Below are 27101 nucleotides of genomic sequence, written 5' to 3'. Positions count from 1 at the left end.
ACCCTTTTCGCTCTTGGGTCGGGTGCATCTCTACAACATGCTTATTGTCCCCTGTTGGCTATATGTCTTTCAGGTCCTTCCTCTTTATTTGTCTTCTCGAGATGAAAGTCGACTGGTACGCCTGGTTCAGAGATTTTTGGTCTGGGAAACGGCCTCGTCTGCCATACAAGAGGTCCGCAGCTCCGTGGTACAGGGGAGGGTTGGGTTTATTGAACCTTCGTTACTTGACCGTTGGTTGTGGCATGCGTCACATTAATGACTTTTTTAGGGGTACTTCGGTGTTCACTAACACTTCTTTGGAACTTTTTTGTTTCCGTTCTATTCACTTTAGTGCTTATTTTCATTCTCTTCCTTCTCTTGTGTCTGAACCTCTCTCTGTGAAAGTGCTATACCGCCCTTTGAGGAAGGTTTGGCTCTAGGTTTGTAAATTTCATGCTCTTTCTGCTTCTGTCATTCCCTTTCTGCCTATCCGCTTCAATAGCTCCTTCCTGCTGGGGATAGATGGGCCGAGTTTTGCCTGGTGGGAAACAAGGGGGATTCACTATGTTTTTCAATTAGTTGATGATGATGGCAAAATAAAGCCTTTTGCACAGTTGCAAGAGGACTTTGACCTCCCCCCCACTGATTATTTTGCTTATATGCAACTTCATCACTATATTTCTTCCTTACCCTCCAGTTCTTTGACTGCCTCTTGTCACGAGTTGCTCTCCACGGCTTTCACCGTTGGTTCTCAACTTCCAGTCCCCCTTAAATTCCATCATCGCCATTTGAAGGATGAGTCCCCCGTGTTTGACCATTTCAATTTACGGGAGGCCTGGGCTCGTGACCTTGCTGTAGATTTGCCAGATGATGTGCTTTTACAGGCTGTCCGTAGGTTGCCAGCCTTTCAAAAATATACCACTTTCTGGGAACAACACTATAAGTTAGTTTTCCGCTTGTACATCTCTCCAAAGAGGGCATATCTATCCCGCCTTCGTGAAACTGCAGTTTGTCTTCGATGCCATGCCCCTGAAGCGGGCTTGGGACACATGTTTTGGACTGTCCCAGATATTCAAGCTTTTTGGAATGCTGTTTTTGTCTTTGTGGAGTGCATCTGGAAAATTACCATTCGCCGCTTCCCTTTGTTATTATTTGGAACTGTTCCTCACTACTTCCCTCGTGTGAGGGGCGCTACAGCTTTCCTTAAATGGACTGTCTTGGTGGCCCTGAAATGTATTTTGTTACACTGGCTTGAAGATACTGCTTCCGATTACTCTCTTTGGTGATGCCGGATGATTACCCTCTTGATGTGGGAACGGAGAGATGTGTTGGACCTTTCTTCTCTCACAGGCCGGGTCTTTCAACGCACTTGGGAACCCTGCTGGCCCGAAGCCGCTTGCTGAATTGTTGAATCTTTGTATTCTGTTTTCCTTTGTTATGTCTGGTTTACCTGCTTTCTGTATAATTTTCTTTGGATGAGATGTACTTCGAAGGAAGACCCTGGGGGGGGGGGGGGTTATTTATTTTGGGGTGGGTTGTGTTGGCATAGGGGGGTTTTCTTGTCTGTAGGGATGGGTTTTATTATCCAAAATGCTGAGCATGCTTGTATTTGCTTGCTTTCTTGTTTGATGGTTTTGTTGAGCTCAATAAAATATATTTGAACACAAATTTCCTCAATAGGTGTAGATCTGAGGAAAGCCACAGAAGCTGCCATTGCTCTGACCTTATGGGCTGTGACTTTACTGTGAAGAGGAAATCCGGCCTGGGCATAGTAGAAAGAGATATAAGCCGCCATCCAATTGGAGGTGGTACGCTTAGAGATAGGACGTCCCAACTTGTTCAGATCAAAGGAGACAAAAAGTTGAGGAGCAGTTCTGTGCGGTTTGGTGCGTTCCAAGTAGAATGCCAAAGCATGTTTACAGTCCAGAGTATGAAGAGCTGATTCTCCAGGATGAGAATGAGGCTTTGGAAAAAAACATTGGAACAACAATGGATTGGTTGAGATGAAATTCCGAGACCACTTTAGTAAGGAATTTCGGATGAGTGCGAAGAATCACCTTGTCATGATGGAACACTGTAAAAGGCGGATCCGCAACCAACACTTGAAGCTCACTGACTCGTCGAGCAGAAGTGAGGCCAATGAGAAACACCATTTTCCAAGTGAGATACTTCAGATGAGCATTGTCCATTGGTTCAAATGGAGGTTTCATCAGTTGAGTAAGAACAATATTGAAGTCCCAAACCACTGGAGGCGGATTGAGAGGAGGTTTGACACTGAAAAGTCCTTTCATGAATCTGGAAACCACAGGATGAGCAGAGAGAGGTTTCCCTTCAATAGGCTGATGGAAAGCAGCAATTGCACTAAGATGGACTCGGACTGAAATAGACTTGAGACCAGACTGAGAAAGGTGCAACAGATAGTCCAAAACTGAAGATAAGGAGGAAAGTTGAGGCTCCTTATGATGAAAAAAACACCAAGCAGAAAATCTAGTCCATTCTTGGTGATAGCATTGTCTAGTAGTAGGCTTCCATGAAGCTTCCAAAACATCCCTCACAGATTGAGAAAACTGGAGAGGAGCTATGTTGATAGGAACCAAGCTGTCAGATGGAGAGACTGTAGGTTGAGATGAAGTAGAGCTCCCTGATGCCGCGTAAGCAGAGAGAGAAAAACTGGTAGAAGGTATGGCTCCGGCTGTTGAGTTGAAGAAGAAGGGAGGACCAGGGTTGTCTGGGCCACCGAGCAGCAACCAGAATCATGATGGCATGATCGGATTTCAGCTTGACCAGTGTCTTTTGAATGAGAGGAAACGCATATAGAAAGAGATTCGTCCAGTCCAGAAGAAAAGCATCTGCTTTGAGGCGATGAGGAGTGTAGATCCTGGAGCAGAACTGAGGCAGCTTGAAGTTGTGGGGGGCTGCAAAGAGATCTATCTGAGGCATTCCCCACTGAGAGAAGATGTGATGAAGGGGCGTGGAATGGAAAGTCCATTTGTGAGGCTGTAGAAGACGACTCAAGTTGTCTGCCAAGGCATTGTCCGCCCCCTGAACGTAGACAGCTTTGAGAAGGTGTTGTGGCAAATTGCCCAATCCCAAACTTTCAGAGCTTCCTGACAGAGGGAGGCAGATCCCATGCATCCCTGTTTGTTGACATAATACATTGCGACTTGATTGTCCGTGCGAATGAGGTCTACACGGTCGTGAAGCAGATGCTGAAAAGCATTGAAAATCGCCCTGAGTTCCAGGAGATTGATGTGACATTGACGATCCGTACTGGTCCAATAGCCTTGAGTACGGAGACCATCTAGATGAGCCCCCCCAAGCGTAAGTTGAAGAATCGATCGTGAGAACCTTCTGATGGGGGGGGGGGGGCGTGTGAAAAAGTAAGCCTCTGGATAGATTGGAAGAGAGCAACCACCAGCGAAGAGACTGTGTCAGAGCAGGAGTGACTTGGATGTGTCAAGTCAGAGGGTCGGAAACCTGTGTCCATTGAGATGCCAGGGTCCACTGAGGAATTCTGAGGTGAAGTCTGGCAAAAAGAGTCATGTGTACTGTAGAAGCCATGTGACCCAGAAGAACCATCATTTATCTCGCCGAGATGGCCGTACAGGCGAGAGCAGACCGAATGACAAAGATGGAGAAGAGCTTCCAAACGTTGTTGAGGAAGGAACGTTCTGAATTGGACAGTATCTAGAACAGCTCCGATGAATGGAAGAGTCTGAGAAGGCTGGAGATGGGATTTCGGGAAGTTGATTTTGAATCCCAGACTCTGCAGGAACCAGATAGTCCGCTGGGTCGCTAGGACGACTCCTTGAGACATGGAATCCTTGATGAGCCAGTCGTCCAGGTAGGGAAACACCTGAAGACCATGGTTCCTGAGCGCAGCAGCCACCACTACCAGGCACTTGGTGAAGACTCTGGGTGATGAGGCCAGGCCGAAAGGGAGCACTCTATATTGATAATGAAGATTTCCCACCCAAAATCTGAGGTACTGACGGGAGGCTGGATGGATGGGAATGTGTGTGTAGGCCTCCTTGAGATCCAGAGAGCATAACCAGTCATTCTGCTCGAGGAGGGGATACAGGGATGCTAGGGTTAACATGCTAAATTTTTCTCTGACCAGAAATTTGTTGAGCACCCTGAAATTCAAAATAGGACGCAGATCGCCCGTCTTCTTCCGAACAAGGAAGTACCTTGTTCTGCTGAGCCAAAGGAACGGGCTCGATAGCTCGGAGCTGAAGCAAAGCTTGAGCTTCCTGCAGAAGAAGGGCAGTCTGGGCAGAGGTGGAAGGATACTCTCTTGGAGGATGTTCTGGAGGAACTTGATGGAACTGAAGAGAGTATCCCTCCCTGATGATGGAAAGGACCCAGAGGTCGGAGGTAACAGTCATCCATCGGTGGTAAAAATGATGGAGACGACCTCCAATAGGGGGAAAAACGGGATAGGCTGACGAATGGAAGGAGCCTGCTTCGGTGGAAAACACCGTTGGTAAATCAGAGGAGGACGTGTAGGGCGAGGAGCCGGCTTCGGCTGGAGAATGGAAGCAAAAGACTTCTCGTGGTCCGAAAGCTTCTTGGTGGCAGCCTCTATAGACTCATCAAAGAGGTCATGGCCAGCACAAGGAACATTAGCCAGCCGGTCCTGCAGGTTATTATTAACTACCCTATACAGCCCACCATTAAAATATTGGGAGTAACGCTTGATCAATGCCTAACCATGAAAGACCAGGTAGACTCCTTAATCAAAAAGGGTTTTTTCACCCTCTGGAAGCTCAAATCCATTAAATCATATTTTGACAACTCTGCATTCAGAATCCTGGTACAATCCCTCGTACTGAGTCAACTCGACTACTGTAACATCGCCTATTTAGCAACCTCCCAAAAGAATATGCGACGCTTACAATTAATTGCAAAACGCTGCGGTCAGACTTATCTTCGGTCTAAAGAAATTTGACCACATGACGCCATGCTACAAACAGCTACACTGGCTGCCGTTGGAAGCTCGTGTGAAGTTTAAGTTCGCCTGCCTCTGCTTTAAAGTTCTTTACGGACTAGCTCCTAAATACATAACTGACCTCTTCTCCTTCTCAGCCAACAGACACAAGAGAAGCTCCCACTCGCACTTCGTTCCCCCCCCCCCCGGTTAGAGGTTGCAAACAAAAAAAACACCACGAACACCTTCTCTCACATCAAGCAGCTTTATGGGGTAAAGATCTAGAACAACTGCTCTCGCCTACCACTTATGAGCTATTCAGGAAGCGCCTCAAAACTTACCTGTTCCTGAAGTATCTAGATAGCTGACCCGTTCCTCTCTTTCCCCTCTATAACGGTTCTATTACACTATCCCCCTCTTGTTTTCCCATCCCCTAAGTTCTCTCAACTTGTACTTCATTAATCTTTTGTAAACCGCATAGAACTTAACGGTACTGTGGTATATAAACTTATTATTATTATTATTGTTAGGATCCATGTCGATGGTATGGAGCCACGCCAGACATCGCATGGCCACCGAGCAAGCAGTAGCTCGAGCAGACAGCTCAAAAGCATCATAGGAAGACTGAAGAAGCTGCAGCCGAAGTTGGGACAAGGATGCAAGGACTTCCTGATATTCAAAATGCACACGAGAATCCAGATAAGGCATGAACTTTTGAAGGATGGAGAGAAAGAACTCAAAATAGGTGATGAAATGAAAGTTATAGTTGAGGACTCTGGAGTTCATCATGGAGTTTTGGTAGATGCGATGACCAAATCTGTCCATCATTTTGCCTTCCCTGCCCGGAGGAACAGTGGCATACACCTGGGAAGGGTGAGATCTTTTCAAAGAAGATTCAACCAGAAGAGATTGGTGAGACAATTGAGCATTGTCAAACCCCTTGTGATGAACAGTCCTGTATCTGGAATCCAATTTGCCTGGAACAGCTGGAATGGAATAAGGAGTTTCCTGACAGCGGACAAAGGTTTGATCCAAAAGCTTGTGAAGATGAAGCTTGAGGGATTTAGCAGGAGGTTGAGGAAGATGCATGGTCTCGAGATACTCCTTGGAAAACTTGATCCAGTGTCAAGCTGAATATCCAAATCAGCTGCCATCTGACGCAGAAGAAAAGAGGAAAAAGACAGCTGATCTGCCAAAGCCTAGCCTTGAGAGGGACTCGAGGATGTCGAGGCGGCTTGCTCCAATGAAGAAGGAGACCTGGATGGAGAAAAAGAACCCACCGGGTCTTCGAGAAGCGGAAGGGTCGAAGCAGACGGTGGGGAATATTGAAGAAAAGGTTGCTTGCGATGAGGCGAGGCATGCCTGGATGAATGCTTCGAAGAATGCCTCGATCGATGATGCGAGCTGTGGCTCGAAGCAGGCCTCGACAATCGAGGAGAGCGTGTCCCCACCGAAGCCCCCAGAGAATGGATAGGGCTTGAGGCTGTGGAACGAAGCAGAGGAGGCTGAGTGGAAGAACCTCGAGGCACTCGCAAAGACTCTGCTCCTTGCATCGAATGTACGGGTTCCAATGGAGGCATGGGCAAAGACTCTGTTCCTTGCGATGTATGCCGAGATGCCAGACCAGACACTCGCAGAGACTCTGCTCCCTGTAGAGCAGTGATTCCCAACCCTGTCCTGGAGGAACACCAGGCCAATCGGGATTTCAGGCTAGCCCTAATGAATATGCATGAGAGAGATTTGCATTTGATGGAGGTGATAGGCATGCAAATTTGCTTCATGCATATTCATTAGGGCTAGCCTGAAAACCCAATTGGCCTGGTGTTCCTCCAGGACAGGGTTGGGAACCACTGCTGTAGAGAGTGTGCGTACGACTGAGGCATAGGAGGCGGCTCGACCTCGTGGGAGATCTCCGCATGCCCAGACTGGATTTGTGAGAGAAGCTTCGGCCCCATGGTAGTAAAGAGCTGAATGAATTGCTTCTCCAATAAGGTCTTGAACGAAGCCGGCAAGGATGGATCCGTGTCTCCAATGGGACCACCTGCACGGGCTTCGTGCTCCCTCAAGGAAGTGTGAGAATGCTTGGACTTAGAAGCCTTGGGCACTTTAAGCACCACCGGGGGAATGGGCTGCTGTGCTACCTGACCTGAGGAGAAAGAGGAAGGCACTGCAGCAGGCATCGAATACAGAGCCGGTAAAAACGAGGCAGGTTTGATGAGGCTCGGAGCAGAAGCTGTGGAAGCCTGGAGAGCATCGGATGATGTCGAGGGCGAAGCACCCTTCGAGGATGAAAGCTCCATCGAAGACTCCATGCTGAAAAGCTGCTCCCACAGGATGCAACGACGCTTGTAAGCATGAGACGTAAGTGTTGAGCAAGGCCGGAACGATTTCGGGAGATGTGGAGACCCGAGATACCAAAGACAGCGTCGATGAGGGTCCGTCAGGGAAATCGCTGGCTGGCACTTGGAACATTTTTTTAAAGCCGGTTGCAGGCCGGGACATAGGCTGAAAAAGCTCCGCCACAAGATCGAAGCCACGGGGCTGCAGCCACGTGGCCTGCCCGGTCAAACGAACAGAAGAAATTTTTATTTTTATTTTTTAAACAATGATGTAAAACAGCGATTCTGAGAAAAAATAACCCAAAACCGTGGACAAAAGAAGGCACAAGTGAAAACATTTCACGCAGAGAGTCGAAGACAGACTTCTCGGCTCCGCGGAAAAGTAAGAGCTGAGGAGACGCGCCCTGTGCTGGGCGGGAAGGCACTCGCGCATGTGCAGTGCGGGCTACTCGAAACTTCGAGTTTCTTCAAGCAACTGCTTGTGAGGCGTCCGCATCGGGGCTCCGTTGGATCACGTTACCCACTTGTGAAAATACCTGCCTGCTTGTCCTGGGATAACAGTAGAATTAGGAACAATCTTAATGAATAATTAATGAAAGCATTCAACCATGCTGAAAATAGTAAATAAAATTGATGAAAACATCTAAAAAGCAATCAGTTATATGATGAAGCATTACTTGACAACAATAATGATAAAATTGAAACCATCAAATCATACAACATACATGAAAATAGTTAAAAATAGTAACAGCACAAGTGCAAACAGTAGAGATTAAAACAATCTTAATGAATAGCCAAAAACCATTGGCTAAAAATAATAGATAATGGAATTGATAAAAACATATGAGTAACACCTAATTGCATCATAAAACATTGCTTGATAAAATTGATAAATAGTAAAAAAAATAAAAATGGTTAAAAGTTATGATAACCCAAATACAATTGTGGGCATACATGGCTAGCCAGAACACAAAAACTATGGCCCATAACACATATTGCAACATAGTTACCTAATATCGCATAAACCCAACATGAATTTAATACATAACAGTTTTTATATAATTTTTATATGTGATAATTTTTATATATATATTCACGATACAGAAACAATGATGTTTTCATATCTAATAATATATACAAATGAATTGACAGAAACAATATTGTGTATAATTACTAGGGCGGAAAAATAATTAAAACACTAAATAAGGCCCACGAATAAAAAATGCAAAAGGTATGACCAACTGAGGGTCTTTAAATCAATGAAGCCCATTGTGCTTAATTTACTTGAGAATGCACAATTTGGTATTTATTAAAAAATAAAAAAATAACAAAAGTCACAGAAACGGGAAATTACAAACCGGTAAGCCACTTCAGTGCTGGGCAAAATGGTGGAAACAATTATAAAAAATAAAATTGTGGAACACGAAGACAAACATGAGTTAATGAGACAGAGTCAGCAAGGGTTCAGCCGAGGGAGATCTTGCCTCACCAATTTGCTTGACTTCTTTGAAGGTATGAATAAACATGTGGATAAAGGTGAGCCGGTTGATGTAGTGCAGTGGTCTCAAACTCGCGGCCTGCCAGTTACTATTTTGAGACCCTCGGTATGAATATCAATCATAAAAGCAAAATAAAACAGTTTATTGATCATATGTCTCTTTCACTATAAATTACGATTTATAAACTATAAAGAGTTTTACCTCATGCAAAATCGTCATTTCTTTAATAAGACATTAACTATTTTTTCTGAGGCCCTCCAAGTACCTACAAATCCAAAATGTGGCCCTGCAAAGGGTTTGAGTTTGAGACCACTGATGTAATGGAATCAGTGCTATTTAACTTATTGGATCTCTAAATTGGAATGACGAGTGAGATGATTAAATTTGCAGATGACACTAAACTGTTCAAAGTTGTTATTATTATGAAACTTTTTTTATTGGTAAATAGAATAACTCACAACCACCGAATATAGAGAAGGATTGTAACATTTTCAATAATAGTCAAAGGAGGGCCACCTCCCCCCCAAAGAGGACTGGACTCTGATGTCCTCTCAGGGAACGAAGAGACCCAAACACCCCCCAACAGGCCCATACCCCCCTCCCCCCCAAACCCCTCCTCCCCCCAACCCCAACAGAAAAGAATCTCAGGTCAGACAGGTGGAGCAGAATACAGTTGCAATCCATTCACAATTCGACTACGACTCCGCGGCGGCAAACTGTCCAAATAGGGAAGCCAAGTGTGAATAAAGTCACTACTCTTACGACGAGAGGAACAAGCCAGCCGGGCCTCCCAGCACATCAGCTCATGTAGTTTGTTTCTCCAATACCAGAAGGAGGGAGGAACATCGGTCAACCAATGGTTCAGGATACACTTCTTCCCTAAAATATAACATTTGCTCAAGAACAACTTTTCAGCAGAAGAAAAGACAGAAAATGCAGGGAAGTGAGCAAACAACAAGTGGAAAACAGAAAGAGGAACAGGAACCCGAAGGAGATCCTGCAGGAAGGAGGCCAGAGCCCCCCAAAAACCCTGTATACTCTCACAACTCCAAAAGCCATGAAAATAAGAGTTCACTTCAGTGTTACAGGTGAGACAAAGCTGGGTATCCACACAACCCATATAGAAGACCCGGCTCTGGGAGGTATAGGCCCGCAACAAGGTCCTGTAATGGCACTCTTGCAGCTCCGCATTAAATACTAAGGCCGGAATCCGGCGTATAGCGTGGAGCAACCAATCCGCCCTAAGCTCCTCCCCACATCCCTCCGCCAAGCCTCCAAAACCGAGGAAAAATCACGGGGAGGCTCCAGGGCTGCAAGCCGCCTTTGAAAAGAAGAAACTGAAATCTGAGGTTCCGGATCCTCCCCCCCCCCTCGAAAAAAGCTCTAAACTGCATCCCAAAGGACAATGAGAGAGAATCTCTAGGAAGCGAGTGCACATAGTGCCGCAGCTGACAATGCGCATAAGCAAGACCTTGAGAAGGAAGACCCCCCCCTGCTGCAAATCAGCGCAGGACTGCAGCTCTCCGTCATCCAGCAGAACCTGAAAGAGGAATTCATAGCCCTTAGCCCGCCATCTTCCAAAAACTGAAGGCACTAACCCCGGAGGGAAAGAAAGATTACCGGCCAGGGGCAACAACACACTAACCCTAGAGTCCTGATGCCACATGGGAAGAATCCTCCGCCACACCTCCCAAAGAGGGCGAAACAAGACACTACGTCTACCAGGAGCAGGCACCTCCACCAACCGAGCATGCAAAAGAGACAAGAGGTGGGTAGGATAGAAATAATCACGCTTGAAGGAAATATCCGTATATAGAGCGGTACCCAAAGCCCAATCTCGAATATGCCGCAAGAGACAAGCCCAGTTATAGAACCTGAGATTCGGCACCCCAAAGCCTCCCCGGTCCCACGAGCCCACCATTAAGCTCCACCGTAACTTAGGCTTCCGGCCTCCCCAACAGAACCGCGAGAGCAAAGAGTAAAAAGTCCTTAGGTCCCGCTGCAAAAGACACAAGGGGAGCGTCTGCAGGACGTACAACCATCTAGGAAAGAGCACCATCTGAAAGAGATGTACTCTTCCCATCAAGGAGAGCGGCAAATCACGCCAAGCAGCCAGAACCGATCCCATAGAGGACAAGAGACGCGTAACGTTCAACCTATAAAGTTCCCGCACATCCATAGAAAGCCGGATTCCCAAATAGCGAAAGGAAGAATCAGCCCATTTCAATGGAAAAGTCCCTCCCCAAGACGCCCGGAGCCCCGCCGAAGAAGCCAACGCCTCAGATTTAGTCAGGTTCAATGCAAATCCCGAAAAGTCCCCGAATTCCCGAACACTCTCCAAGAGAGTAGACAAGGAGCGGTGTAGATCAGACAAAAAGACCAAAAGATCATCAGCAAAAGCTGCCACCTTAAAATGAGTGGCACCCAATTGAAGGCCACAGATGTCCACATTAGATTGCAGCTCCCGAATCAACAGATCCAAATAAAGAGCAAAAAGCAAGGGCGATAAAGGGCAGCCCTGGCGGGTACCCCTCCGAATTGGAAAGGGGGCCGAAAGGCCCCCGTTCACCGAGATCTGCGCCGCTGGATCACTATACAGCGCTTGGAGAGCATTGAAAAAGAAAGGGCCAAACCCGTACGCACGAAGCACAGCAAAGAGGATCCCCCACCCCACTCGGTCAAAGGCCTTTTCAGCATCAAAACTAATAAGTAGGGCAGGGGTGCCCTCCACGCCAACCTTCTCCAAAGCCAACAGAATACGACGAATGTTTTTGGACACCGGGCGAGCACGTACAAAGCCCACTTGCTGGTCAGACACCAGCGAAGGCAGTACCCGGGCCAAACGATTGGCCAGCACTTTAGCCATCAATTTCGTCTCAAAATTCAGCAAGGAAATGGGTCTATAGGATTCTGGCAAAACCGGATCCCGATCCGGCTTGGGAAGAACGATAATCTGCGCAAGATTCAAATAACTGGGCAAAAAACCTTTAGCAACGCTCAAATTAAAAATCTCTGACAGAACCGGGGCAATCTTGGAAGCGAGCAACTTATAAAACTCCCCACGAAAACCATCGGGCCCCGGTGCCTTGCCCAACGGGCACGCATGAATCACACTCTCCACCTCCTCAGCAGTAAGAGGACAGTCCAACATATCCGAGTCAATGATCGATAGGCGGGGCAAATCCAAACTATCCAAATAGACCTTACCATCAAGGAGGTCCGGGTCAGGCGAATCATACAAAGCAACAAAAAAATCACGTAAAATACGGCTAACATCCTCAGGCTTATGATGTATAACCCCCCCTGAGTCTCTCAACGCCGCCACACCGGACACCCCACGATGAGAGCGGGCCAACCGAGCCAACAGCCGGCTACTCTTATTGGCAAACCGAAATAATTGGAATTTATAGTGATCCCGAGATCGCATCGCTCCCCGATGCAAGAGCTCATTCAATTACTGCTGAGCCTCTAAAAGCTGCGTCCGGAGCCCCAAAGAGCCACCACCAGCATAACGTCTCCGCAAAAGCAAAACCCGACACTCCAGCGCCAATACTGCCCGGTGCCGCAGTTTAGTTTCGTGAGCCGCAAACGCCAAGATCTCGCCGTTTCCCAATAAAGAATGGGATCGTCTCTATGCTCCAGATTGGTATGTTGAAAATCCCCCCACTTACGCAACAGAAAATCATGAAAACGAGCATTCCGATACAAATGACAAGGGAACACTCACCGGGCGCCACCCCCTCTAGAGGGCCCCCACTGCCAGTCCAGACTCACCCACGCGTGATCGGATATCTCAATTGGGCCAAGCACTGCGTCCTGAACCACCGGAAGCAACTCCCTGGACAAGAGAACCAGATCGATCCTAGAAAGTGTACCATGGGCCCTAGAAAGGTGGGAATAATCCTGTTCCACCGGGTGCAAAACCCGCCAAACATCCAACAAATCAAGTGAAGAAGCCAAAAGCTGAGCCCCGGTACAAGTTTTGTGGGCCTCCCTTCCCGCTGAGGAAGAGCGGTCCAGCCGCGGGTCCGGAACCTCATTAAAATCTCCCCCAAGCAACAAAGGAATATCACCAAATTGCAACAAAAGAGAACGCAGCTTTCTAAAAAATTTGGCGGAGGGATTATTAGGAGCGTAGAGGTTACATAAAAGCAGGGGTTTATTGTTAAGAGTAACCGAAGCGATCAAATAACGGCCCTCAGGATCCTTGAGAACCCTGTGAGTCTGTAGCGGAAGGCCCTTGCGAAAGAGAATCACAACACCTCCCTTCCCCCCCAGAGCCGGAGCCTCCAGATGGTCACCCACCCACCATGTACAGAGCTTAGCATGTTCCACAGAGGTTAACCGAGTTTCCTGTAGAAAAGCCAAGGAAGCTCGTCTCCGGTTAAGCTGCTGTAAAATTTTAAAGAGTTTAATAGGGGAATGAATACCCCCCACATTCCAGGAAATCAGTTTATGTTCCAGGAAAAACAAGATAGAGATAACATAGCAAGTACAATAGAACCATTTGAGCAGAACCAGAGGAGTGTCCCAGCCACCCCCCCCCCCAGCCATATCAACCACCAAAAAGCCCTCCTGACCCCCACCGGTCTGAACCTAGGAATACCCCAACCCCCCAAAAACCCACCCCTCCCCCTCCCAGAAAATCCCCCCCTCCCCAACCCCCCCCGCTTCCCCCCTACCCACCAGCCACACCACAACCCAACGGTTGCCACTTCCTGAAAGCAAGATACGCCCACCACAGGATCAGCAGGATATCCAGACACCAAACCCCCCCCCCGACTCTCAACACCCGGCTAGCCACACCCACCCACCAGCCCACCGAAATCAAAGGAGCCCCCAAACAACAAACAACCAAAACCACTCACGCACTCCCATCCTTCCACACCAGGAGATATCAAAAGCACCCCAACAACACGGAGTTCGCGCCCCTAAAGAGGCCAGAACGAGTCCAACAAAAGGCCAAAGGGAGGCAGAGAAGTCGGTCCACGGAGGCGTCCCCATAAGCCCCAGACCCAAAAGGCTAGAGCTCAACAGGATCTCCAGCAATGCAGCAGCAAGGTCTTCAAATGCTAGGAGGAGGCAGCAGGAAGGTGTTCATCGACAAATCTCTGAGTGGCCTCAGGAGAGTCAAAATGGTGAGCTGAGCCAGAGAACATCACCCGCAAACGTGCCGGATATTGCAGAGAAAAAGGAACATGGCGGCGAACCAGTGCAGAGCAAAGAGGAGAAAACTTGTGACGAGCCTGGGAAACCTCCGCAGAGTAGTCTTGAAAACAGAGGATGGAGATGTTGTTATATTGCAGCTTCTTCCCTTGCCGCAAAGCTCGAAGGACCTCCATCTTATGCCGGTAATTCAAAATCCTGCAGATCACCACCCGCGGACAGTCCGCGCCGTCTCTGCGCCGTCCCAAACGATGAGCTCGTTCAATATGCAGGGGACCCAATTTTTGCGGTAAAGCCAGGGACTCCGTCAGCCAGTGCTCCAAGACGTCCCCCAGGTCGCTCTCCGCAATAGTCTCCGGCAGGCCGACGAACCGCAAGTTATTCCGGCGGGACCGGTTTTCAAGGTCCTCCACCTTGGCCTTCAGCGCTGCCAGAGAGGAAGCCTGCACCCCCTGCTCCTGAGTCAGCCAGAGAACCGAATCCTCCGCATGGCTGACCCTCTGCTGGGTATCCCGGACCTCGGAGGCGAGGGCAGCAAAACGCTGGTCCATCGAGTCCAACTTATCCAGGATTCGCTGCAGTTTGGCGCCGAGCGTGCCCTCCAGCGCGGCCTGCACCTCCGCCGACACCTCTGCAACCCAAAGCGAGCTGGGGGACTCCGGCGAGGCAGGAGCCGCGTGCGCCGCCATCTTGGTGTCCTGTGGCTTCCCACGCTCGCAGCTCTTTGCCGGCGTCTTAGCGGCCATCCCTCCGTCACCCGCAGGAAAAATCGGCTCGGGGTCCAATCGCGCCGATCCCACAGCCCGGGGGAGCAGTGTCCAGGTAAAAGCGCCGATTAGCAGGAAAAGCTGTGGCGGGCGTATCGGAGCTGTAAAGCACCCAACCTCACAGCCCCATGCTTCCGCCGGAAGTCCTCAAAGTTGTTATTATGCAATTTCTATATCTTAAACTATTCAAAGTTGTTAAAACGCATGTGGATTGTGAAACATTGCAGGCAGACCTTAGGAAATTGGAAGACTGGGTGTCCAAGTAGCAGATGATATTTAATGGGGACAAATGTAAAGTGATGCATACTGAGAAGAATAACCCAAATCACAGTTACCAGATGCTAGGGTCCACCTTGGGAGTTAGCGCCCAAGAAAGGGATCTAGGTGTCATTGTAGACAATACAATGAAACCTTCTACCCAATGTGCGGCGGCAGCCAAAAAAGCAAACAAGATGCTAGGAATTATTAAAAAAGGGATAGTTGACAAGACTAAGGATATTATACTACATGGTGCGACCTCACCTGGAGTATTGTGTTCAATTCTGGTCTCCTTATCTCAAGAAAAATATAGCAACGCTAGAAAATGTTTAAAGAAGAGCAACCAAGATGATAAAGGGGATGGAACTCCTCTCATATGAGGAAACACTAAAAAGGTTAGGGCTCTTCAGCTTGGAAAAGAGATGGCTGAGGGGAGATATGACTGAAGTCTACAAAATCCTGAGTGAAGTAGAACAAGTACAAGTGGATCGATTTTTCACTCTGTCAAAAATTGCAAAGACTAGGGAACACTCGATGAAATTACAGGGAAATAATTTTAAAAACCAATAGGAGGAAATATCTTTTCACTTGGAGAATAGTTAAGCTCTGGAACGCGTTGCCAGAGGTTGTGGTAAAAGCGGATAGTGTAGCTGGTTTTAAGAAAGGTTTGGACAAATTCCTGGAGGAAAAGTCCATAGTCTTATTAAGATATGAGGGAAGCCACTGCTTGCCCTGAATTGGTAAGTATGGAATGTTGCTACTCTTTGGGTTTTGGCCAGGTACTAGTGACCTGGATTGGCCATCGTGAGAACGGGTTACTGGGCTTGATGGACCATTGGTCTGACCCAGTAAGGCTATTCTTATGTTCTTAGGTTCTCTTTCATTTGAAAGGAAGCTCTGGAATGAGAGGGCATAGGATGAAGTTAAGAGGTGATAGGCTCAGGATTAATCTAAGGAAATACTTTTTTACAGAAAGGGTGGTAGATGTATGGAACAGTCTTCCCGGAAGAGGTAGTGGAGACAGACTGTGTCCAAATTCAAGAAAGCCTGAGATAGGCATGTGGGATCTCTTAAGAGAGAGGAAGGGATAATGGTTACTGTGGATGGGCAGACTGGATGGGCCATTGGTCTTTATCTTCCATCATGTTTCTAAATAAATAAAATAGTACTTATATAAGTGAATACTACATTCATGCGCATAAGTGGGCTGTGCACACTCGGTGGGATTCTAGACTATGAGTGTGAAGGGCTGGTAGCACATAACTGCGAGGAGCGTTCACAAGTGGAGGTGCATAGGAAGATCCATATGTTTCTTGTTTTTTTAAATCTTTATTTTTATTTATTATTATTATATTATTCACAAGTAATACAAATTGTTAAAGCAATACAGAATCATAGTCCATTATGCAAAAAACCAAAAGAGAAAGAAATTTTCACATTACTATTAATAAGAAAATCAATTCTAAATGGTTATGACTCTTTCATAGACCTCAAATTAGTAGAACAATCCAGTTACAGGGAGATAATCAAAGAAGATTTCAAATTAAAAAGGTAAGATAAAGGCTTTATACGTCTACCCCCCTCCCCACGGAATTTATTTAGAGCTAAACTCTCCCCCTCTGATTAACCCCTTAAGGTCTGAAAAGGATCTTAGATGATCAGGTGCATAAAAACCATATTTTAAACCCATATATTTAATTATACATTTACAAGGATAAGCTAAAGTAAAAGTAGCTCCCAATTTCTTGGTATCTTCTCACATTGCTAAAAAAAAGCTTGCGCCTTTCTTGTGCTGATTTTGTGACATCATGGTGTAGCCATATACTAAACTAAACTAAACTAAGCCTTAAGTTTATATACCGCATCATCTCCACGGAAGTGGAGCTCGACACGGTTTACAAAGTATAAAAATAAGGAAGAGAGAGGAGAAAGATTTACAAAAGCATGTAGAAAGGGGGGATGTAAACAGGAGAAGAGATGTTATATGCTAGAGAAAAGCCAGGTTTTCAGTTGTTTTCGGAAAAGTTGAAGAGAGCCCAGGTTCCGCAGCGGGGCAGTGAGATCGTTCCAAAGGCCCGTGATTTTGGAGAGGAGAAATCTTCCCAGTTTACCTGCGTGGAGGATGCCATGTAGAGAGGGGAAGGATAGTTTATGTCTGTGGGCTGATCTGGTGGTAGCAGGCGTCAGGGCGAGGAAGGATAGAGGGATTAGGGGCGGAAGGATGCCATGAATGATCTTGAAGGCCAGGCAGGAGCATTTGAAATGAATTCTGAGAAGTACTGGGAGCCAGTGAAGATTGGTAAGTAGTGGGGAGACGTGGTCAGATTTGCGTTTAGCAAAAATCAGCTTGGCCGCAGTATTCTGGATAAGCTGGAGTCTGCGAAGACTTCTTTTTGTTAGGCATAAGTAGATGGCATTACAATAATCGAGTTTGGATAGGATGACCACAGACCACGTTGACCACAGAAAGGTGTACCTATTTTTTTAAAGAATAATCTCATAATTGAATTAAGATGTTGCTCAATTATGAAATTCACAATTAATGTAGCTCTGTCCTTTACATCTGTAAAAGAATCTTCTAAGACTGCTGTTAAATTTTGTAATCAATGCCAACTGATAAATTCCCAGGAAGTAATATATTTTCAGAAAGAAGTCCTTCTTCCAGACCAGCTTTTCTTTTTAAAGCTGATAAGTAATAAACCTTATTAATATGCAGTAATTGATCTGGTGGAAAAGACAAATTCTCCACCAGAAATTTTTTAAAGAGATCAATCGGTGACACTGAAGAAATTTTTGGAAAATTCAACACTCTTTAAGTTAAGACGTCGATTGTAATTTTCAATCATTTCTATTTTACGTGAAAGAACAGTCTGGTCTTTGATTATAGTGGTAATAGCATTTTTCAAAGGAATAGTCTCAGAGTCTACCTTTTCTAAACATTCTTGTTTCACTTTTTCAATATTTGAGGTAAAAGAGTCTACTTTAGTTACCAATACTTGTACATCTGAAGCCGGAAAATCCATATGTTAACTTACATGCTCATATTTACAACTGCCTTTTATATGGTGTAAGTGATAGTGCCTAAACGTTGGTGCACAAATACCAACTTATGCTTTTATTCTATAATGCAGGGGTGTCAAATGTCGGTCCTCGATGGCCACAATCCAATCGGGTTTTCAGGATTTCCCCCAATGAATATGCATGAGATCTATTAGCATACAATGAAAGCAGTGCATGCAAATAGATCACATGCATATTCATTGGGGAATTCCTGAAAACCCAACTATATTGTGGCCCTCGAGGATCGACATTTGACACCCCTGCTATAATGGAAGGTTGGCACCCAGATATTGCTATAGAATTTGGGTTCAGCATTTTGGCATCCAAATTTGGATGACCTCTATAGAACTTCCCCCCAAATACAGTACATAGTCAACCTAGAGTTTTGGTTCTGCTTCAAAAGTCAGATCTCAGATCCTGCCTCTCTTTCTGACACCTCCTGCAACCTACAGCAATGCATTAGGTAATGACCGTAAGCTCTTAGGTAGAGGACTTAATGTATCCAAATGCTTATCACCACCATACAATGCTATTTATGACTAGGGATGTTATAAAAATAAGTATTATTAAATAAATGCTGATTGAAAAGCAACTTTTGACTCAAATACAATTATAAGAACATTGCTCTCTGTTTAACATTATGGCAAAAGGGTTCAGAGGCTATAGAAACTGTAGTGGCTCCACACTGTCAGGCTCCACACTGTCAGTTTTTCTGAGATTCCCTTTACACAGTCCTGCTCCTGAGTCACAAAACTACAGCCACATATTACAGCAGACCCAAGAGGGCTGAAGATGCTACTTCTAGTTTGTGGGTAAAATGGGTTGGGAGAAAGGAGCATTTGTAACTTAAAGATGATCTTTCAGACAGTGCTCACTGGTGCTTCCCGATTCACTTCGATGAATTGATTCAAATTGATTTGTTTCCTTAAAAAATTGGACTTGGGCCATGTAGTGATCCAGGAGGTTGTATTTTTCCTGAGCTCCATAGCTCTCCCTCCCTGAACGCCCTTTTTGCACTATATTCTACTTCAATATTCGAAAACTAACTTTGCTGGATTTTTACCTATACTCGTATGGACAAGTTTGTCCAGAAAAACGGGAGCTGAAATAACCACAAAATCCAGTAAAAACGACAGAACTACACTAAGGCTCCTCCAAGTACTGATGGGAAAATGGCGGGCCCCGCCGAGGAGCCTGATATTGTAAGTGAAGTGCTGGTTGTGAAATTGACAGAGGCTGTGGTTCTGGCGCTAGGCTCACAACTTGATAAAGTTAATGATTCTCGTACTACTCTCGAATACGGTCACCGATTTTAATTCTTGAGTTTCAGAGGTTGAGCAACGTGGGAGCACAGCTGAGAATTCTTTGACCGCGGTGCATGCGAAGCTAATGCAGCTACAGCGTAAAATCCTTTCATGTGAAGAGAAAATGGAAGATTTTGAAAATCGTTCCAGGTGGAACAATGTCCGTTTGGTAGGCATACCTGAAACTATACTGGACAATGATTTAACCACTGCTCTAGAGAAATGGCTCTCGGAGGAATTTCTTGTTACTTCTACCTTGGGCCCTCTTTGGATCAAGAGAGCCCATAGGCTGGGCTGGAAACAGGATGGAGTAATCAGACCAAGAATCGTGATTGTCCGAATTTTAAATTTTGCAATCAAAGATTTGATTATGAAAAATTATCACCAAAGGAAGGATGTTACCTTTCAGAATCACATAATTCTAATCTTTCAGGATTATTTTGCACATGTGGCTTCCCTCCGGAGGGGTTTCTCTTCCATTTGCAAGCAGCTTACTGAAAAGAAGTTACATTTCACCTTGCAATTTCCAGCTAAACTTCGAGTTCTTTACAACGGTCAACCTTTTGTGTTTGACACCAGTGCTGGTGCCCGAGACCAGCTTTTACTGATTTGACGGTTTCCAGATTTGACGTTGACTCCATGAGATTTTCTCCTCGCACAGATTGTGCTTCCATAGTTCTCCTGGTTGATGTGATGGGTGCCTCCATGGTGCTGTAACTGTGCATCCTCGCCAAGGGCATGATGTTTTCATCTCCACTGGCCACCAGTCGACAGAGTATAGACTGTTTTGATGACCTACAATTTCTCTCCTGAATCATGTTGGAATTTGCTTGGTTGGACTGTTCTTTACATGTTCTGTGCTCTTGCTTGAGACTTTCTCTGTTGCTTGGAACTTTCTCTGTTGTGTCCAAAACGAGTTTCTTCTTGTTGACTTGCATGTTTTTTTATTTTGACCTATTTCAATCTGATTGCTGTTTATTATGGTATGGGGAGGGAGGATTATTGGCATGAGTGAGCCCCTCTTGATGGATTGGTTGTTGGTGGTGTTAAAGAGGGGTTTGTGGGGGGTGGGTGGCAGGGTGGGATTGGTGTGTGGCCTGGTGTGATTGTGAGTACGTTTTGTGTGAGCGCTCTCTATGAGTTTGACTGTCGGGGTGAGGCCTGGGCACCCTGGCAGTGGATACAGGTTGCTAGTGTCTATATACTATACTATAGTGTAGTGATACTATACTATAGTGTCTGTGTAACTATATACTACTAGTACTATAGTATACTATAGTGTCTGTGTAACTATATACTACTAGTTTTTTAGCCCGTTGCTAGAATAGATGTGTTGACTTAGGCATTTCTTTCTGCCCCGTCTGTCTGTCTTTTTTTCTTTCTTTCTCTCTGCCCCCTGTCTATCTTCCCTTCTCCCTTACTTTTACCTCCCCCCTGTCCAGCAGCACCCCTTCCCTGCTCCCCCTGTCCAGCAGTAGCCCTTCTCTATTCCTTTTACCTCCCCCCTGTCCCCTTCTCCCTTACCTGCTCACTATCCAGCATCCGCTAGGCCGGGCAGCCTTGGGGCTTTTGCTAGGCCGGCCCGCCTCGCATTATCGAAGTGGGCCGGCCTAGCAAATGCCCTGCGGTGAGAAGGAGAGGTGTCGTCAGAACTCAGCCGGCGTCAGAGATCAGGGCAGGAACGTTGCTGGGAAAACCACCGCACGTGTTGCAAACTGCCAAAGGCTCCTACTACATATGTGGTGACATGGAGCCATGGATCAGGGATCACGGCCGCACAGAGTTTCAACTGCATGTGCACTAAGGGTTTTATTATAGCGGATAATTTGTCTCATCTCCTAAGAGAGGGTTATGTTGAATGTCCTGGAATGTATCAGGGATCAATTCTCTGGTCAAACGGACTAAGATTTTGCAGTGTTTGGCCCGACATAAGGCTGACATTGTGGGCTGTAGGAGAACAAGCTTACTGGGATAGAACATGGTAAACTGCTGCGCTCTTGCGTTAGGTAATGCTACTCTGCCTCTTCTTCCAAAGCTAAAACTGGGATGGCACTTCTAATTCATAAATCGGTGCTATTTCGTATGACTAATGTCATTTCTGACCCTGAAGGGTGCAATGTTGTAGTTCAGCGTATGTTATATCAGAGTAAGATAGTTCTGGTCCTTTTTGAAAGAGCTTCTTTGTATCCTGCTATCCTTACAAGATGTTTCACTAGCACATAAAATTATTTTGGGAGATTTCAATTCTATTATGAACCCTGAGTTAGACTGTTCACTGGGTCCTTTACATAATTCTACCCATTCTGATAATGGGTTAAATGCCTGGATACAGACCTTAGATCTAGTGGATGTCTGGAGGACCCTACATCCAGGGGAGTGGGACTTTACGCATACTTCCAGGGTCTACCATACCTTTTCACGGATCAATTATATATTTCTTTCCAGATTTTGGTGCCAAAAAACAGTCCAGGAGTGTTAAATAAAAGATCAAAAAATTCAGGAAAGAGTTTTTTAAGGTAGGAGATCCCAATCCTAGTCCCAGAAACTTAAAAAAAATGCAATTAAAGGACTCCCTACCCCCCCCCCCCCCAATGACTTCCATAGACTATAGTGGAGTGTACTCGGAGTTCAATTGATGTTGGGCCTGCTTCAGCTTAAACAGCAGCTGGAAAGTGGAGAAGATTACTGCCTCAGACAGGCATGTAAAGAAGATCCAACTGTCAGTTTCTTTGGGCTGCCAGTCAGACTATCAAATGGATTGAGATCCCAGATCCCTACAGCTTCATACATGTCATCAAGGGAGGGGGGTAGGGTGGAATACACAGCAGACACCCGATAAAGTCCTCAGGACTGACATGGGGACCACATAGCCTGTGCTCAAGCTCCAGTAATAGCGGTCCCTGAGCCTTCCAAAAGTACCAATGTAGACCAGCTAGGTAGGTGCTCTGTTAAAAGGGTTGTCTTCTCAGCTAGACTTCTAACAGGAGAGTCTGTGTCTTCTCCCAGGCAAGAGCTGCCCCAGTAAAACTGGGGACCTCTGAAGCTCTAAGAAGCCTCAATTTCAGGAAAAAAAACCCCCTGAAAATAATAAATCAAAATAAAAGCAGAAGGTAAAAACTAAGGAGCTGCAGCACAGCCCAGTGATATAAGAGGCAGAGCCAAAAAATAAAGTTACATGATGCCTTCTACACAACTTGCAATTAGAGGCGCATAACCCACTGGTTCAAGACTCATGCTTTTTTGCACTAGAAATGTTATCAAATACTAGCACTTTTCTTATGTGTTTATGTGTGCATAACATGCACACAACTATTATAGCATTGTTCTATAAGGTGACAGGACAAAAGCGCATGTTTGTCTCGCACGCTTATGACTGTGAACCATCCTATAACCTACCTTAAGTTATACATTAAAGTGTCAAATTTAGGCGTGAACAATTATGTTTACCATGTATCTAGCATAAGTATTCATGCCTACATTTAAGCACATCAATGTCAACTTACTCTAGTATTCTCTAATGGCATTTTGGCACAAAGATGCGGTTATATAATTGGTGCCTTGGTGCATGGTATCACACCTAAAATGTGGCACCCTATTACAGAATTGTCCTCAAACAAAATAATTATTCATTCACATGGGATTTTCCCAAATCAACCAATAAAACTCCCAGCAACAGATACAGAACTGAAGTAGAATTATAAAAACATTCCATTCAAAATTTGGTGTTACATCAGTGAAAATAATAAAAACTCCCTTCACTAACAGACACTCCTTGCATATACACTCTCAAAATGCAATAACCCCACCTATGAAAAGTTGGCACTGCAAAAATTCTAGATCACCACAGGTAGACCTCAAGTTAGAAAAAAGAGAACAACCAAACACAGAACTTGCATGTTAACAAGAATCTTCTTCTGTGGTTGCAATAGGAAAACACAGACTGTCACCTAGTAAGGAAAATGAAACTACAGATTAGAAAAATATCTAGACAAAAACTGAATCTGAAACCCAAGGAATCACGAATCAGACTGAGCTGCAAAACACTGAAACCTAAGGACAGTACCAGGCGGACTTCTACAGTCTATGCAGTGGTGTAGCAAGGGAAGTTGTTGCGAATTGTTGCACCACACCCCCTCATGCACTCTTCCCCACCGCCCCGACATCATCCCCCCCCTGTTCTTTCCTGCTGCCACAAAATTGCTGCGCTGCGCCCTCCCTTCGTTCCTCTTTCCCACCTTTGCAGCAGCAAGCAGGCTGGAAAAGCTATTGCTCACGCCGGTTGAGACTTTTTTCTAATGTCACTTCCTGGCCCCACGCAAAGAAAGTGATGTCAAAGAAAGGACGAGGTCAGCAAGAGCAGTGCATAGGGCAGCCTGCTTGCTGCTGGCAAAGTTGTAAAGATGTACTGGGGGGGGGGGGGGGAATGCAGTGTTGTCAAGGCAAAAGGGGCGAGTATGGGAGCAAAGAGGAGAGGTGCCAAGACCCGGGTTGGTCTACACCCCCTGCCTCCCCTTATTATGTTACTGGGTCTTTGTCCCAGAAATATTAAAGAAAGAAAAACAATTTAATCATTAATTAATAATGTGTGTGACTGTGGGGCAGACTGGATGGACCATTTAGGTCTTTATCTGCTATCATTTACTATGTTACTATGACTACCATTTGGTAACAAGCCCTACAGTTTTTCTTCTTTTGATCCAGGCAGGCAGTCAGCCAAATTTAGTAGGAGGATTGAAAAATTCTGCATATGGTCCAGCACTGAATAATCATCATCTAATATAATAAAATGGTAAGCCGGACATGTGCACTTCCTATGCGTGCGCCAGTTTTCCGTGAGCTGTAGCGACCCGTAGGTAGGACTGCGCTTGCGCGGCTTACGGTTCAGTTTTTCGGTCTGCCCTGCTCCCTGCTGCTCCTTGTCGTATTGTATTTTTTAGTTGAAAGACGCAGCGGTGGCTCCTCTCATGATCCTCGCCTGCGTCGGACTTCCGACGCAGGTGGGGATCATGAGAGGAGCCAACGCCGCGTCTTTCAACTAAAAAATACAATACGGCAAGGAGCAGCAGGGAGCAGGCCAGACCGAAAAACTGAACCGTCTTTCAACGCCACGACTCCCCCCCCCCCCCCCCGGCGACCCTACCCGACACAACTGAAACCCCCGTTGACCCTCCCACCGCTACAAGGCTGACAAACCCAGCACCCAGCAGGAGCAGCAGCATCCCAGGCGCACTAAACGCTGCTTCGGGTCTTCTACTGGCCTAATTTCCTCTACCGCATCCCTGATGACGTCATCAGGGACGCGGCAGAGGAAATTAGGCCAGTAGAAGACCCGAAGCAGCGTTTAGTGTGCCTGGGACGCTGCTGCTACTGCCGGGTTTGTCAGCCCTCTAGCGGTGGGAGGGTCAATGGGGGTTTCAGTTGTGCCGGGTAGGGTCGGCGGGGGGGGGGGGGAGTCAGGCAGGCATCGGAGGGGGGGGGGAGGTTCAGTGGAAGGGGAATGGCAGGCAGGCAGGCTGGCATCGGAGGAGAGGTGGAGGGGTTCAATGGAAGGCAGACAAGCAGGATGGCATGGGGGGGTTCCATGAAAACATGCTGCTCAGGGGGATGGGAGGCAAGCAAGCAGGCAGGCATGGGGGTGGGGGGGTTCAGTGGCAGGGGAATGGGAGGCAGGTAGGCTGGCAGCGGAAGAGGGGTGGGGGGTTCAATGGAAGGCAGACAGCCAGGATGGCATCAGGGGGGGTCCATGGAAACATGCTACTCAGGGGGATGGGAAGCAGGCAGGCAGACTGGCATGGGGGGGTTTCGCTGGAAGGGGGATGGGAGGCAGGCAGGCTGGCATTGGAGGAGGGGTGGGGGGTTCAATGGAAGGCAGGCACGCAGAATGGCATTGGGGGGGTGGGGGGTTTTCAATGGAAAGCAGGCTGGCATCGGAGGGGGGGAGGAAGGAGGCACTGGGGGCACTAAGGACATAGAAAGGGGCACTATGGACATAGGAAGGGGCACTAAGGACATAGGAAGGAGGCACAGGGACATTCACAGACAGAAAAAATGACAGACAGGCAGCATGCAAGGAGAGAGAGACAAATTAAAAAAAATACCCAGACAGACAGACATGAAGGGAACGGGGGGCCGACAAAGAAGAGGACTCGAGCCGCAAGGAAGAAGCTGGGCCTGCCTGCCTGTGGGGAACGCTATAAGGGAAGGGGGGGCCATGGAGCAGGCTAGACCACGGAAAGGGAAGGGAGAGGAGCCAAACGGAGCAGCCAGATCGCAGCAGGCTAAAACGCGGGGAAGGGGCCGAACGGAGCAGGCCAGATCGCGGTAAGAGAAGGGAAGGGGTGGGGGAAATGCTGCAACTGTTGCACAGGGACCTGGAGGGGAAGCCAAATACCGCTGCTGCTGCACAGGGAAGTCGGGGGAGGAGGGAAATGCTGTTGCTGCTCCACAGGGAAGTGGGATGGAAATGCTGCTGCACAGGGAAATGGAGACAAAGAATGACTGACAGACAGCAGGAGGGAGGGAGACAGACAGAAAGGAAGAAAGACACAGGGGCAGGGAGAGGGGCAGAAAGACAGACAGAAAAAGGGAGCCAAGGAGAGAGAGAGAGAGACAGCGGGAGAGAGAGAGAGACAGAAAGAAAGAAAGACAGACAGACATATATTCTAGCACCCATTAATGTAATGGGCTTAAAGACTAGTAATAAATAATAATATATATAGGCATATATAAGTCTGCTCGCTACTGTCAATGATTTAGAAACAGTTGACTGCTGAAAACAGAACATTAGGCAACGTAATACTATTAGTGGAGCCCAGGATTTATTGAAAAGATATCTTTTCAAAATTATTTGCTTACTCTACAGTATAAATACATATTAACATAATCACATGCAAATGTTTTGGGGAAAATTTAAAAAGCATATTACAAATGTATAGCTATTACTCTTCGTGGTATTATTTACTTCCACCATTCTATTTAGGCACTAAAGTTAACATAGTAAATGATGGCAGATAAAGACCCGAGTGGTCCATCCAGTCTGCCCAAACATACATGCTCCATAAATTAATTATTTAGTTTAAATGGTCCTTTTACTTAGATATTTCTGGGCCAGAAACCCAAAGCTCTGCCCAGTATGTGCTTAGGTTCCATCAAAGCTCACCCCAGCCCTTCTTAACCATCCCAGCCATTGAAGCCCTCCCCAGCCTGCCCTCAACTGAATGTCCATATATGGGACACAGTCTGTGCAAGCCCGCCCAGTACTGGCTTTAGTTTTTCAATCTATACCCATTATTTTCTGATTAGCGATCCTCTGTATTCATCCCATGCTTATTTGAACTCTGGCACCGTTTTCTTCTCCACCACCTCCCTGGGAAGCGCATTCCACGCATCAACCACCCTTTCTGTAAAGAAGAATTTCCTAACACTACTCTTGAATCTACCACCCCTCAACCTCAAATTATGTCCTCTGGTTTTATCATTTTCCTTTCTCTGGAATAGATTTTGTTCTACGTTAATACTTTTCAAGTATTTGAACGTCTGAATCGTATCTCCCCTGTCCCTCCTTTTCTCTAGGGTATACATATTCAAGGCTTTAAGTCTACCATTTCCGTTGCCTTCTTCTGGACCGCTTCAAGTCTTTTTATGTCCTTCGCCAGATATGGTCTCCGAAATTGAACACAATACTCCAAGTGGGGCCTCACTATCGACCTGTACAGGGACATCAACAACTTCTTTCTTCTACTGGTCATGCCTCTCTCTATACAGCCTAGCATCCTTCTGGCAACATCCACTGCTTTGTC

At 46.4% G+C, this 27101-nt stretch overlaps 1 protein-coding gene across 4 annotated transcripts in view; it reads right to left on the bottom strand.

Annotated features, from left to right (window-relative positions):
* The window catches only part of CFLAR (CASP8 and FADD like apoptosis regulator), a 173117-nt gene that overhangs the window by 130906 nt on the left and 15110 nt on the right, over positions 1–27101 (bottom strand). The window contains exon 1 of one of the 4 annotated variants that reach the window (XM_033946843.1): positions 23109–23128. The exons of the other annotated variants lie outside the window; for them this stretch is intronic. The gene's annotated coding sequence lies outside the window, so the exon portion shown is untranslated. Of the gene's footprint in view, positions 1–23108; positions 23129–27101 lie in introns of those variants that run through there. 4 annotated transcript variants of the gene reach the window in all.

The sequence above is a fragment of the Geotrypetes seraphini genome, chromosome 5, assembly GCF_902459505.1.
Source record: "Geotrypetes seraphini chromosome 5, aGeoSer1.1, whole genome shotgun sequence".
Classification (NCBI taxonomy): Eukaryota; Metazoa; Chordata; class Amphibia; order Gymnophiona; family Dermophiidae; genus Geotrypetes; species Geotrypetes seraphini.
Note: the sequence above shows the minus strand (reverse complement) of the source record. Positions and strands in the feature narration are given on the sequence as shown.